The 16,269-nt window shown below is 38.7% G+C and overlaps 1 protein-coding gene and 1 long non-coding RNA gene across 4 annotated transcripts in view; one reads left to right on the forward strand and one right to left on the reverse strand.

The window, feature by feature from the left end:
• RBMS3 (RNA binding motif single stranded interacting protein 3) overlaps positions 1 to 16,269 on the reverse strand; it is a 1,027,957-nt gene that overhangs the window by 966,959 nt on the left and 44,729 nt on the right. The gene's annotated exons all lie outside the window — the stretch shown is intronic.
• On the forward strand, positions 1,775 to 10,288 carry LOC122424546. Its single transcript, XR_006264470.1, has 3 exons — positions 1,775 to 2,024; positions 9,604 to 9,606; positions 10,279 to 10,288. It is a non-coding gene; the product is annotated as an uncharacterized LOC122424546 (long non-coding RNA).

The raw sequence follows: 16,269 nt of genomic DNA on the forward strand, positions 1-16,269 counted from the left end.
CTGACCTGTATCCACTCTTTCTTAGCTATTGTCACCAAGATACAGAAAAACTGTGTGTGTGCCTGTGCTGTCGCTCAGTCGTTCCGACTCTTTGTGACCCTATGGTCTGCAGCCCACCAGGCTTCTCGTCCATGAGAATCTCCAGGCAAGAATACTGGAGTGGGTTGTCAAGCCTCCCACCAGGGGTACTTCCTCAACCAGGGATTGAACCTGCATCTCTACATCTCCTGTATTGGCAGGTCGGTTCTTCATCACTGTCACCATGTGGGAAGCCCCTCAGGAAAAGGAATACAATATAATTATATCTCTCAAAGCCAGTTCTATGAGCTTGGGATGCATAATGTCAACACGAATAAATTTCATTAATCTCTTTCTTCTTACAAATTCTCTCTAGAAAAATACAGAGTAATGATTCAGTTGTGTCCAATGGTGATCAGGGTGCAGCTCAGTCCAGTCATTAGTTGTATCTGACTCCTTGGGACCCCATGGACTGCAGCACACCAGGCCTCCCTGCCCATCACCAGCTCGCATAGTGTGCTCAAACGCATGTCCATTGAGTCGGTGAGTCCATCCAACCATCTCATCCTCTGTCACGCCTTTTCCACCTGCCCTTAATCTTTTCAAGCATCAGGGTCTTTTTCAATGAGTCAGTTCTTTGCATCAGGTAGCCAAAGTATTGGAGTTTCAACTTCAACATCAGTCCTTCCAGTGAACACCCTGGACTAATCTCCTTTAGGATGGACTGGTTGGATCTCCTTGCAGTCCAAGGGACTTGGCAAAAGTCTTCTCTAACACACAGTTCAAAAGCATCAATTATTCAGTACTCAGCTTTCTTCACAGTCCAACTCTCACATCCATAAATGACCACTGGAAAAAACCTAGCTTTGACTAGATGGACCTTTGTTGGAAAAGTTATGTCTCTGCTTTTTAATAAGCTGTCTAGGTTGGTCATAGCTTTCTTTCCAAGAAGCAAGCATCTTTGATTTCATGGTTGCGATCATCATCTGCAGTGATTTTGGAGCTCAAAAAAATAAAGTTTCTCACTGCTTCCATCTTTTCGCCATCTATTTGCCGTGAAGTGATGGGACCAGATGACATGATCATAGTTTTTTGAATATTGAGATTTAAGCCTACTTTTTCACTTTCCTCTTTCACTTTCATCAAGAGGCTTTTTAGTTGCTCTTTGCTTTCTGCAATAAAGGTGGTGTCATCTACATATCCAAGGTTATGGATATTTCTCGCTGCAATCTTGATTCCAGCTTGTGCTTCTTCTAGCCCAGCATTTTGCATCATGTACTCTACATATAAGTTAAATAAGCAGGGTGACAATATACAGCCTTGAGGTACTCCGTTCCCAATTTGAAACCACTCCATTGTTTCACATCTGGTTCTAACTGTTGCCTCTTGACCTGCATACAGACTTCACAGGAGGCAAGTCAGGTGGTCTGGTATTCCCATCTCTTGAAGAATTTTCCACAGTTTATTGTGATCCACATAGTCAAAGGCTTTGGCACAGTCAATAAAGCAGAAGTAGATGGTTTTTTTTGGAACTCTCTTGCTTTTTCAATGATCCAATAGATGTTGGCAATTTTTCTCTGGTTCCTCTGCATTTTCTAAATCCAGCTTGAACATCTGGAAGCCCACGGTTCACGTACTGTTGAAGCCTGGTTTGGAGAATTTTGAGCATTACTTTGCTACCGTGTGAGATGAGTGCAATTGTGCGGTAGTTTGAACATTCTTTGGCATTGCCTTTCTTTGGGACTGGAATGAAAACTGACCTTTTCTAGCCCTGTGGCCACTGCTGAGTTTTCCAAATTTGCTGGCATGTTGAGTGCAGCACTTTTACAGCATCATCTTTTAGGACTTGAAATAGCTCAACTGGAATTCCATCACCTGCACTAACTTTATTCTTAGTGATGATTCCTAAAGTCCACTTGAGTTTGCACTCCAGGATGTCTGGCTCTAGATTAGTGATCACACCATCATGGTTATCTGGGTCACTGAGATCATTTTCATTTAGTTCTGTTTATTCTTGCCACTTCTTCTTAATGTCTTCTGTTTCTCTTAGGTCCATACCATTTCTGTCCTTTATTGTACCCATCTTTGCATGAAATGTTCCCTTGGAATCTTTAATTTTCTTGAAGAGATCTCTAGTCCTTCCCATTAAATTGTTTTCCTCTATTTCTTCGCATTGATCACTGAGGAAGGTTTTCTTATCTGTCCTTGCTATTCTTTGGAACTCTGCATTGAAATGGGTATATCTTTCCTTTTCTCTTTTGCCTTTTGCTTCTCTTCTTTTCACAGGTATTTGTAAGGCCTTCTCAGACAGCCATTTTGCCTTTTTGCATTTCTTTTCCTTGGGGATGGTCTTGATTCCTGTACAATGTCACAAACCTCCGTCCATAGTTCTTCAGGTACTCTGTCTACCAAATCTAGTCCCTTAAATCTGTTTGTCACTTCCACTGTATGATCCTAAGGGATTTGATTTAGGTTATGTTTGAGTGGTCTAGTGGTTTCCCTGACTTTCTTCAATTAGGTCTGAATTTGGAAGTAAGGAGTTCGTGACCTGAGCCACAGTCAGCTCCTGGTCTTGTTTTTGCTGACTGTATAGAGCTTCTCCATCTTTGGCTGCAAAGAATATAATCAATCTGATTTCAGTATCTGGTGATGTCCATGTGTAGAGTCATCTCTTGTATTGTTGGAAAGAGGGTGTTTGCTGTGACCAGTGTGTTTTTTGGCAAAACTCTGTTCGCCTTTCCCCTGCTTCATCTTGTACTCAAGGCCAAACTTGCCTGTTACTCCAGGTATCTCTTGACTTCCTACCTTTGCATTCTAGTCCCCTATGATGAAAAGGACTTTTTTTTTTTTGGTGTTAGTTCTATACGGTCTTGTAGGTCTTTATAGAACTGCTCAACTTCAGCTTCTTTGGCATTAGTGGTTGGGGCATAGTCTTGGATTATTGGGATAATGAATGTTTTGCCTTGGAAACAAACAGAGATCATTCTGTCATTTTTGAGATTACACCTGAGTACTGCATTTCAGACTCTTTTGTTGACTATGAGGGATACTCCATTTCTTCTAAGGGATTCTTACCCACATTAGTAGATACAACGGTTATCTGAATTAAATTCACCCATTCCAGTCCATTTTGGTTCACTGATTCCTAAAAGGTCAACATTCACTCTTGCCATCTCCCGTTTGACCACTTCTAATATACCTTGATTCATGGACCTGACATTCTAGGTTCCTATGCAATACTGCTCTTTACAACACTGGACTTTACTCCCATCACCAGTCACATCCACAGATGGGTGTTGTTTTCGCTTTGGCTCTGTCTCTTCATTCTTTCTGGAGTTATTTATCCACTCTTCTCCAGTAGCATATTGGGCATCTATAGACCTGGGGAGTTCATCTTTCAGTGTTATATCTTTTTACCTTTTCAAACTGTTTATGGGGTTCTCAAAGCAAGAATACTGAAGTGATTTGCCATTCCCTTCTGCAGTGGACCACATTTTGTCAGAACTCTCCACTATGACCTGTCTTTCTTGGGTTGCCCTACACAGCATGGTTCACGGTTTCATTGAGTTAGACAAGGCTATGGTCCATGTCATCAGTTTGGTTAGTTTTCTGTGATTGTGGTTTTCATTCTCTCTGCCCTATGATAAATAAGGATAAGAGGCTTATGGAACCTTCATGAAGAGAGAGTGACTTTGGGGAAAAACTGGGTCTTGTTCTGATGGACAGAGCCAGGTTTAGTAAATCTTTAATCCATTTTTTTGTTGTTGATGGGTGGGGCTGTTGGAGCTAGTATTCTCAAAAATTTCTCACAGAAATACTGGAAAGAGGAATCAATGGGAGGAAGGGAAATTGATATTATATGATAAAAGAATTATTTCATATCTGTTTTGTTACATATAGAGATGATAATTAAGTGACATGGATTTAATGTTGCACCAGAAAGAAAAAGTGCTATATATCAGGAATCCAGTTCTATAACAAACAGTATGATCTATAGGGGCCAAGAATCCATTGTTGTCCCTTAAAAACAAATAGATCTCTATTTCCATATCTGCAAACAGTAAAAAGGGACATTCATAAGTCTCAATCTGATGCCCGAGTATGTAGACTCATAAGATGCTAAGGACATTCACCTGTTCACTGGTTACTTGGTTCATTCATTGGAGAGTTTATTGAGTAGATGCTATGTGTGAAATCCAAATTAAGGTTCTTATTGGTCCCTAGGTTATAGCCACCAATGTATGATTTGGTGCCCAGGGTGCTCATTAACTACACTATGTATACTTGGAATCAGAATTTATGGGGTAGGACCAAGAAACCAAAACTGTTACCAAGCTCCAGGGGTGAGTCTTACTACCATTACTTTAAATATAATTTTGTCATTAGAGAGGCACAATTTGTACATGAAATATACAAACTTTTTTTTTTAGCTCATAAAAGATCAAAGGAGCAGATTCATGGCTATCAGCAAAAGTGAAGCAGTTAAAGATATTAATAGGATGACTGTAGTGCTTTTGTCAATTTAACTTTATTATAGTAATGTGCATGCATGCTCAATAACTCAGTTGTGTCCAACATGTCCATCTCCTGCATTTCCTGTATTGGCAGGCAGATTCTTTCCCACTGAGCCACCTGGGGAGCCCAATCAATGACTGAATCAGCACACAAAAAAATAAAGGTGTTTGGTCAAGTTAGCATAAAGGGAATGAGGTATTTTGAAGTGAGATGTCTGGAGTCACAGTCTGAAGCCATGCAAAGGAGTATGACTTTTCTGGAAAATGAAATAGGTGATGTCACATTTAATTTCTAGGAAGACAGTCTCCAGGTCCTAAAAAGCAAGTAATTAATATTTATTTTTGAAAAGTTAAAGGACCTATCATTTACTGAGTATTTGCCATGTGACAAGTAGTGTAACAAGAACCTTATTCAATTATCTGTCAAATTCAAGAGATATATAATATCACTGTATTATCCCATTTGAAGATAAGTAAAGGCACAGAAAGATTAAATAGTATTCAATGAAAAGTGTTAGTCCCTCAGTCGTCTCTGACTCTTTGCGACTGGCGGACTGTAGCCAGTCCGGCTCCTCTGTCAATGGAATTCTTCAGGTAAGAATACCGGAGTGGGTTGCCATTCCCTTCTCTATGTATGGGATCTTCCCAACCCAGGGATTGAGCCCACTTCTCCTGCACTGCAGGCAGATTTCTTACTGTCTGAGCCACCAGGGGAGCCAAATAATATGTAAGACCACATATTAATTAATAATCCACAGGCTGCATGCAAGCTATCATTTAAAGACTGAAAGACGAGTGTGTAAGGAAGTGCAAACTCACAACAAAAATCCCGCATCTCAGTAAATTAGGGAAGAACAATGGAAAGACTAAAGAGTCATACTGACAGGTACAATCACCTCAGGATTTTGATGTTAAACCATGAGTAAGACATCACAGAGTCACAGAGAAATAATGGAGAAAGAAAATGTAAGTCAGTTTTGTCCCACTGCCTTTACTATAAATCAGGAATCCTAGTCCCCAGGAGCTGAAGTGACACAGAGCTAAACTCTGTATCTAGACACCCAGATACCCAAACACCTGTGAAAGGAGTTTCCCACCCACCACTCCAGCTCATGGGTCCTAGAAATCTTCCTTCTGATCGACAGGTCCATCAGATGGGATTACAAAGCCAGTATGTTGGACAGTAGATACATTTCCAGTTTAAAGTATATTTTTCCACTTTAGAACAAAGTGAGAAACCTTTGAAAGGTGAAATATATATAAGGACATAATGTGGCTTGTCTTTTTTGGCATCAAATCCCTAGGTCACATCTCTTCATCCCTGTTCTCTTACTACTGTGTAAGTTGCTATCATCATTGCCACCAGTATCTTCACGTTGCTTGTTTGTCATTCAACTTCTAAAATTCTCTACACATTCTCCAGCTCTTGTTAGCTCTGCTTATAGTAACACATGAGTTCTCAGCTCATTAATGCCACTTACAAGCTGTAAAGACTTGGATGAGCTACCTAACTATCCGAGCACAAGTTTCCTCATCTTTGAAAGCAGACATAATAATGTCCAGTCCATAAAGTTGTCCTGAGAATTAAACCTAGGTAAAATATCTACCTCATTGCCTAGTACAACAAGTATTTAAACCTTAAATGACTTTTCCTTGCTTCCTTGGCATGAAGGTTTAAATTTAATGGCTTCATCATTCTTCGGCTCCACCTTTTTGTTCTTCACTTGCCTTTTTTCTTGCCTCAGAAAACCTCCTCATGCTTCCTCAGTTTTGACTTTCTAAATTTCACCACTGTTTTTCTACAGTTCTCTGAGTCTTTAAAGAGGAAAAGGGAGGGAAGGGGGAAAAAGAAAGAGTGAACAGTTTAGTTGTCACAACAGTTTTTCCTTTTATTTCAACCTTGTCTCTTTTATTGTTGCTTAAGATAAATTCTGTTTATTCTGTTGTTAGAGTCTATGTTACTATCAATGTATACTCATTGTATACATTGAGAAGAGTGAATGATTTTTCACTGACAATAATCTCCAGAAACATCTGTTATGATAACCAACTCTACTCATGCTATTGACAGGAGAATGCCACCCAAAGATTACCAAAAAATAGCATTTTTTAAAAAACTTAGACTTGTAGTCATTTTATATGACTGTGCTCCACAGAAATGATTAAATTTTCCAACCTCCTTCTTCCTTAAAATAATCAGCTCCCTAAAGCTTTGGACTACAAATCATTTTAAAATTTACAGTATTGAGCTACAGGGATGAAAGAAAGACCTTAGGGCTCGAGGAGAGAGAAGGACATGTGTGAACGGGCGGGGGGGGGGGGCGGGGAGCGGTGGTGGTTAGGTCAAGTAACCCGAAATAAAAGAGGCCAAATTAAAGAAGAACAGGAGTGCAGCGTCAGGGACTGAAGTTTTAAAAATAAACTTTACCCTCTATGAAATAATATCTTGTTCTAAGCGAGTCAAATCTCTATGTTCAACTCTTGAATCTCTAACGTCAAAAGCACATGATTTATATTCAGTTCTTAACTCATCATTTTGGTAGAATTTTAAACATACTCATCAGGAGCCAGAAGTACGGTTCTAAACAGCAATTGTTGGAGAGTAAAATGTGCAGTCAGCCTTGTATGTATGCATGCTAAGATGCTTCAAGTCATGTCTGACTATTTGAGACCCCATAGACTGTAGCCCGCCAGGCTTCTCTGTCCATGGGATTCTCCAGGCAAGAATACTGGAGTGGGTTGCCATGCCCTCCTCTAGGGGATCTTCCTGACCCATGTCTCTTATATCTCTTGTATTGGCAGGCAGGTTCTTTACCACTAGCATCACCTGGGAAGCAGTCAGCCTTAAGGATGTGAATAATCAACACAAGAGTGCTTTTCACTTATAGATCATCATAGTCTGGAAGCCAAACTTCACAGAGGAGTCAGTCAGAGAGAAAATACTATGAAAGATTGAATTAGAGTCTTTTTTTAAAATGATACATAGATAAATATTCATTGAAGTCATCCGAACCTCCTTGGCAGAGCAGTTGGAAATCTGACTGTCCCAGGACCACAGCTGGCCTGGAGTACATGGGATTAGAGTCAGGGTGTCAGGGTGACATACCTTCTTCCTGTTCGCAGGGTGGGGAGAGGGGAAAAGAGGCTGGGAAGGGAGGTCTCTGGTGGAGGGGTAATTTGGCAGCTCCTCAAAGGGCAGGTGTACTAATGCAGCTAAAATTTTTGCTCCTTTCTGTTGTTTTCATCTTCATAATTTGGAGATAATAGATAATTACTACATCTATGGGGCAAAAAAGAACAGTGCAAATTGGGGGCTTTCCCCCATGTAACTGGCATCCACTCACTATGCTTTACTGAGCTCTTAGAGGAGGTCACCAGCTAGACAGGGTATGAGGTACTAGAGATTTACAGACCGAACAAGAGATTCCAGCTGCCAAAAGGTGCATGGTTAGGTTCAGTCTACAGACTTAATAATAACCCCATGACGAGATAAATGCTAAGAGTTGTTTGTACAAAGTGCTTCCTCACCACCAAGATAATGCAAACAGTGTCATGATCCCTCCCACATTTCTAATATCTTAAGAAAAATTGCATTCGTTAAGTTCCAGACAGCTGTTGCATTTATGAGCTAGTGAAACAGATACTCTGGTAAACCAACATCAATCATTTTAAACAAAGAAAGCATTAGACACCACTATATTAGGACATAATGTCTACATTTTCTCTTCCCTGTTCTGATGAAAAAAATGTATTTTAGAATGCATATAATAAATGATCAAACCAAGGCTGTCATCAAAAAGTGTTATATTTTCCATTACATGTGTTTGTGTTGGTAAAAATAACAAATTAGGTTTATGAGAATAAAATGGTAAGGTAATAAGACTTAGATATTGGATATCAACTACTGATCTACATTAAATGGTTGTTCTCAGAACCATAGATTTCCTGTAAATTGTTAAAGAGGATCAAATCATATCAGGTCAAATGTGGTCTATGGTACATCTCTGTTTATGAAATGTAAGTATTTATTAAAAATAAAATAATGAAATTCTGATTAAAATAAAGGTCATATAAATATAAAACAAAGGTCATTTATATGACCGTATAAAGGTCATATAAATAAATAAAGGATCACATAAATGGTTTTGCATTGGCTAGGTTGAGTTTTCTCCTGCAATTAAATACCAACCCCCCCAAATTAAAAGTTGGTGTGGGGGAAATAAAAAGAAACAGCTCTGGGCTTCATGTTGCTTTACATTTAGTCCCACGTTCTCTAATCTCTGCACCTCAACAAGCAATATGCACAGCTAGAATTGACCTTTTTAGGGAGGACCCCGTAACCTCCCCCCAAAACAAAATTTTAATAGTATTCCCTGTACTTATCATGAAAAAAAACCCAATTACAGTTTCTCATCAGTTAGTTCTAAGTGCCATTAACTGCATGACACATCATTATTTTATACATTATATCAAATAATTTAAAAGTTGCCAATTAAAAAAAATGACAAAAGGTTTTATTATCACATAGAATCTTTGTTCTACTTATTGAAAGAGCTCAGTTAGGTTTACTTAGACATGTAATTTTAACTTTGTCACTTTTTTGAGATCATAAAAAAGGAAAATATAAGTGAAATAAAAGGACTCATAATACTCTATCACATTCCGAGTCTATCACATTCTGAATTTTCCATATCACCTTTCAACCCAGAGATGTCACAACCCATGTTGTCTGCACAAATATCCTCCAAACCAACAAAGGATCAGTGATGCAAATTTTCTTAACATGTCCTTCTATCTGTATTTTTCTTTCAAATTTCAGATCCCAACTCTGCCACCCTTGATTCAGACTCTTTCTAAATCTCAACAGTGTTTTTAGATGGTTTTAGGAAAACAGCAGGCTTCATGTCCTCAATAGTCTCCTCCAGGAATCACTGAAGGGTGAATGAATGAAAGCTGAGAGCTGAAGGTGCCCGAAAGTACCACCATGGAGAAAACCAAGTCTGCTCAGGAGTCGGCTGTGACCATGGGGCCCAGATGGCTGCCTGACCAGAGAGGGTGTAGGATGTCACAGTCTGTGACACACAGCCCAAGTTCAGAGATGTTAGCATGTGAAAGCACGCATCTTAAAATCAGCTAAACACAGGGATCCCCACATTAAACCATTCAGGACAGCAGACTTCTCCAATATACTCATTACTTATACATTAATATACCGCATGAATAGTGAAAGTGGAAGTGTTAGTCACTCAGTCATGTCCAACTCTTTGTGACCCCATGGACTGTAGCTCGCCAGGCTCCTCCACTGATGAGACTCTCCAGGCAAGAAGACTGGAGTTGGTTGCCATGCCCTCCTCCAGGGGGATCTTCCTGACCCAGGGATTGAACCCGCCTCTCTTATGTCTGCTGCACTGGCAGGCAGGCTGTTTACCACTAGTGACACCTGGGAAGCAGTATAACATACACTATATACTAAAGTACATTCATGTATGAAATTAAAAATCAATTACAACACAATGATGTATCACCAGATTCTTTATATCATGTTAGAACAATCTTGATTTCGAGGCTTTGTTGTTGTTGTTTAGTTGCTAAGTTGTATCCAACTCTTTGCAACCCATGGACTATAACCACCAGGCTCCTCTGTCTATAGGGTTTCCCAGGCAAGAATACTGGAGTAGGTTGCCATTTCCTCCTCCAGGGGATCTTCCCATTACAGGTATCAATCCCATGTCTCTTGAATTGGCAGGTGGATTCTTTACCACTGATTCACCTGGGAAGCCCCTAGGCTTTGTTATGATAGACAAAAAGAGCAACAGTGATGTCTTTTTTAAACTGAAATATAATTGATTCACAGTGTTCTTTAGTTTCAGGTATACACCAAAATGATTCAGTTATACATATTATTTTCAGATCCTTTTCCCTTATAGCTTATTACAGAATACTGAGTAGAGTTCCCTGCGCTATACAGCAGGGCTTTGTTGTTTTTCTGATTTATAAATAAAAGTGTATCTATTAATCCCATATTCCTGATTTATCCCTCTCCCTCTTTCCTCTTTGGGAACCATAAGTTTGTTTTCTATGTCTGTGGGTCTGTCTGTTTTGTAAATAAGTTCATTTCATCATTTTTTAAGATTTCACATATGAGGTATCATATGATATTTGTCTTTCTCTGACTTACTTCACTTAGTATGATCATCTCTAGGTCTATCCGTGTTGCTGCGAATGGCATTATTTCACTCTTTTTAAACGTTGAGTAATATTCCATTGTATATATGCACCCCATCTTCTTTATTCATGCTTTCATTTCTTGGCTGTTGTAAGTAGTGCTGCAATGAATATTGGTTTGTATGTATCCTTCCCAAGTATGGTTTTCTCTGGATATATGCCAAGGAGCAGAACTGCTGGATCATATGGTAGTTTTGTAGTTTTCTGAGGAACCTCTGCACTGTTCTCCATAGTGGCTGGACCAATTTGCATTCCTATCAACAGTGTAGGAGGGTTTCCTTTTCTCCACACCCTCTTTAGCACTTATAATTTGTAGACTTTTTGATGGTGGCCATTCTGACTGGTGTGAGGTCACTGTAGTTTTGATTTCTCTAATAATTAGTGATGTTGAACATTTTCTCATGTGCCAGTTGGCTACCTGCATGTCTTCTTTGAAGAAATGTCTGTTTAGGTCTTCTGCTCATTTTTTGATTGCATAGTATGTTTGTTTTAATATAGAGCTATATGAGCCATTAGTAAATTTTGAAAATTAATCCTTTGTCAGTTGAATTATTTTTCTCCCAATCTGTAGGTTGTCTTTTCATTTTGTTCATGGTTTCCTTTGCTGTGCAAAAGCTTTTAGGTTTAATTAGCTGTCTTAACAATGGTGCTTTTTCTAAGTGATCAATATGGCAATTATTAATAATATAAAGAATAACTGACTTGAATAAAATAAAAGTTTATATTATTAAAGACACATAAAATAGAAGCAGAAAAGAAAGAAAACACTGTCTCCCCCATGCTTAACCGATAAAAATATTGAGAAATTTGGAATTGGAAAGTCAGTAAAAATGAATTAAGCAAGGACTTTAGGGTAGAGAGATTTGCTGCACTTTTTTGCCAAATTTCTATGAAAGAGATATTTCCCTCCTTTTTAACTTTCTATGAAGAAACACTGATTGTTGAGCAACACATTAGAGAATTTATAAGAAGGAAATATATCCATTTGGAACAATGGGGCAATTTAAAAGATGCACACTTTGGTGAGTGGTTCATAATGTACTCATATTAGGGATCCATCCTGTGTCTCAATTCCAAAGAACAAAGAAAAGTATATGGCCAAACTGGATTCTAATATGTTTCTTTGCTCACCAGCAATACTCCTCTGACATATGTAGATGATAGAACACAGAGGTTTTTACATGTTTAAAACCTCTAAACTATCTCAAGGGCAACAGCTCTATCACTTTTAAATTCCAACATCACTGATAATATGTGACACATAATTAACACTTAATGATACAGTCCATCATATTAACTTTGCAGGACCATAATGGGTATGTGCAGGAGTAAATGAAGGATGAGGTCAGAAAGATGAATTTAAATTGGGAGCTGAGTTATCAGCTCTCCTTAATAAATGTTAGCGAACGTGCCTAATGAATAACCCAAACCCTCATTAAAAATTCATTCGAGTGTTTTCTGAACTGATAGGGATTTTGCGAAACTTTCATTTTGCTCCAGCAAAGAATGCTTAGCATTTCAAAAGATTTTCAAATGTGGAGATGTAAGACAGCTAACAAACAAAGGGAGTTGACAAACACGGGAATGTGGCATCATATGTTGAAGTATATTAAATTTTCCTAGGTCAGTATGTGCACTATTATATACAATCTTATTTGTGTAATACAGAACATAGAGGTTTGTCTTTTCAGGCACAGTCATCCCTCAGCAGCCACAGGGAACTGGGGCCAGGACCAATCCACCCAAATTTGTGGATGCTAAAGTCCCTAGACAGCCCTCTGTATCCCCAACTCCAATGGAAAGCCAACTGTATATTTATTGGAAAAATCCACGTGTAAGTGGACACGTGAATGAAACTCCATGTTCTTCAAGGGTGTTAGGGAAATTAATCCTGTTTAGGCCTCAGAGACAAAGCAGAACAGGCCCCTGACCTTGGTTCTAACCTGCCTGGACACTGCCCTGACTGAGTGACCGCCTGCTGTGGGTGCAGGACTTCAAGTACCACAGATAAGATGCGGGAGGAATCTTGAGAGACTGCCGAACCCTTCCAGGGGGTCTGGCCAGTCAAGACAGAGGCTTAACAACATTCCAAGTTTTAGAGGACAAACGAATAGCATTAACATGAAATCAGAACTGCAATTTACTCACAGATCAGTGATGATATCAGTTTGCATCCTGGGATTATAAACGGGAACCCGGGAACCCCAGCTGCAATTTTTGAAGTCTCACCCATGGAGCAGACACACTTCCTGGGACCGTTTCCCATTTGGGGCTCCAGATGTGCTGCGACATGGGACTTCCCAGTGCTGTTTGAGTCTGGATGTCAAAACCCAATTTGGTGATGCATCTCCTGCTGTTTCTCTTTTCTTTTAATGTTTGTATATTGAAAGTAAACTAGATAATTCTCTAACAAATATTGGTATTATTTATTTGTATATAACGAGTGGCTTATTTTGTTAACAAATCCTTTGAACCTGAGACAAAAGTGAAAACTTTCTGCAAAATAAAGGGTCACTGTGTATCCCCATAGCATTTACTCACCTGTCTCATTTGTCAACTCCCAGTAAATCACACAATGGAGCTAAAGCTTGTCCATGATGGGACCACACCCCTGCCCACTTCAGATGATGATGCTCTATGGCTTCTTGAACCCTGGACTCCAGCCACACAGCACTTGGAGCATTTGGAACTATTTGCCTCCCACAAATATAGCTGCAGTTTCAGAGCATGAAGCTTTTACTGTGCTCCTCTCTACTTGGAATGCCTCCTTGACAGCTGCCAAGCACCTCACCATCCGTCAAACATCACTGACTGATAAAAGAAATCCCCAGTGGGTGATGCATTACCTTTGGAGCCACTGTGATGGGAGAGCTATCATGTGAGCAGAAGTTTTCAGCTGTATTTGCTCAGACATTAAAGAGGTGACTGATCACGAACGGGGAGGGGATGCATGTATCCAAACGACTGATCTGTGCTGCTATACACGGGAAACTAACACAACACCGTAAAGCGATTATGTTCCAAGAAAGAAACATATGTATGTATTTTCCAAAGACCTGGGCTACAGTTTTACCATTCTGATGTAACTTTTTAAATTTTAGCTGGGGATCTTCATGACAGTAGAGAAAGCAAACATTTGTAAATAGCTCCCCATGTGTATTTTCCAGGCCAGTAATTCAAATGGTTAAAAATACATTGTAAAAAAATTTTAAACTATCAAAGAAAAATTTTATTCTCCTAGAGATCATTATTGATGGAATTACTGCTTTAAGGAAAAAAAAAAACTATCTTTAAGATTGATAAAGTAGTTATCATAATTACTTTATGACAAGAATAATCTTTTTTTTTTTAAATGTGTTGTTTGGTTATTTATTTTTTAACAAATCTTACCGATGTGTCTATGGAAGAAAGTTCCTGCTCTGAATTAAAACTAATTTAAATTTATTTAAAGAACAAATCTAGGATATAACATTTACTAGAGTTAGTGCTAATAGAATATAAATTCCAGCAGTTGAAAAGATGGAAATTGCAAAATGTGCTGATGAGTCAAACAATGCCAAATCAAGGTCAAGTGCAGGCTAGATCTCTAAAGAAAATTACATCAAAAAAGTATTATTGTGATTTAAGTTTCCTTTTGCATTTAGATTTTAAGTTATAAAATTTATTTTTATGGAAGCTTTTTGCTCAAGCAAAGTATTTTAAAGACATCACTAAGCATCACAAGGCGAACTCCTGTATTCAGAGGACTAAGTTCATACATACCAAGAACTTACTAGTGATTAGACTGTCCTCGCTCAATATTCTTGAAAACTTTATTAAAAATGTGACACATGAATATACGTTCCCTAAAAACGCAAGCATTTCAAAAATCTACATGTTAAAAAATAACATTTCTTTTTCACCTCCCTGTCCCTATGCTGACCTGTCTTATCTCCAAGTAACCCACCAGTGGCAGTTTGAATGTAGCCTTGCAGGACTTTTGAAAGTATCTACATTGTATATATCAGTACCTGTATGTTTTTTCTCCCTCTCATGTTATTCTGTAAACTGCTTTTGTCTCAAAAAAATAAAATAATTTGCAATTCAGATAAATCTGTTTGTAAGGTGTTGAGCACCCGGCGCCTCATTAGTGTGAATGTCCCCACGTTTGTCTGTTCGTCTACTGACTGAGAAGCAGCTTATTTCCTAATTTTAATTGTCATGAACAATTATTTTACTACTGTGCACTCCATCTCCCAACATTAGGATAGAAACAATATTCCAGTGAAAATAATTAAAAATATTTGATTACATGTTAATGTGCTTAAAGATATCAATCTTCTGCTAATAAAGTAAGAAATATCACACTGAGGCCAGAATAGAGTTTAAGCTGGTGCCATGGACTGACTGTTAGGGTCCCCCAGAATTCACACACTGAAATCCTATCCCTAACGGAACGGTGTTGGAGGTGGACCTCTGGGAGGTAACTAGGTTGTAAGAATGGAATCCTCATGAATGGGGTCAGTGCCCTTGAAGAAGTGACACAAAGACAAGGTGAGAAGGTGTCCATCTGCAGACAAGCAGAGGGCTCTCAGTGGGAACTTAATCAGGACCTTGATTCTGTCCTCCCAGACTCCAGAACCATGAGAAATACATTTCTGTTGTTTAAGTCACCTGGTAGGTAGTATTTTTGTTACAGCAGCCTGAGCTAAGACAGCCTGCATGTATCTTCAGAAAAAAATTTTCAAACTATGAATTTGAGCATCTTTGAAAGACAAAATCTTGGGCTTTCTCTAGGTAAGAATCTAACAGGTAAGTAAACTCAGGAACCTAAAGGGCATACCCTTATTTATAAAAATTAACTGGCCAGACATGTTCAGTTCTCCCAGGGAAATGAGAGGAAAAAAAAATTCCTTTCTGGAAAAACATACTTTCATCCTGAAATATTTAGAAAATTTTTCAAAATAAAAATGTAAAGGAAAATGAACATCTTAGACTTCTGGTTTCCAGTCCCACGTGATGGTCTTAAAAGTCACCACTTTATTCTAATAAGGAAAAAGCTGAAAAAACTGAAAAATCAGCAATTCTTCTTGCACTTCTCTACACCAACAATAAACAGGGAATAAACTTAGAATCAATATATACAAACACCAGCAATACAATGGGAGTGCAGCCTTCCTGCAAAACCTTAGGGACAGTGGCTTGTGCCTTCGCAATGGCCACCTCAATAGCAAATGGATACTGGGGCACCGTTTTCCTTTATCTCTTCCACAAAAAACAGTGATTTGTAGTTGTTACAGCAGTGAATCCTTTCTGGCCTTTGATCTTTTGCCCTTCTCTTTTGTAACCATTACCTATCTTAGTTTTCTTTTTGTTTGAAAACACCTGTGGAGTTTCTATGGACACTCACTGATAGAGCATCCTCGTACCTTTGAAAACCTCTAATGTACCTTAGTAAGCATCTGTCATGGTCACTTTGGTCTGAAATAGTGTGTGAGTAAGTTGTTTTAGTGTTAAGTATAATTTACCTCAT

The sequence above is a fragment of the Cervus canadensis genome, chromosome 22 (assembly GCF_019320065.1).
Source record: "Cervus canadensis isolate Bull #8, Minnesota chromosome 22, ASM1932006v1, whole genome shotgun sequence".
NCBI lineage: Eukaryota > Metazoa > Chordata > Mammalia > Artiodactyla > Cervidae > Cervus > Cervus canadensis.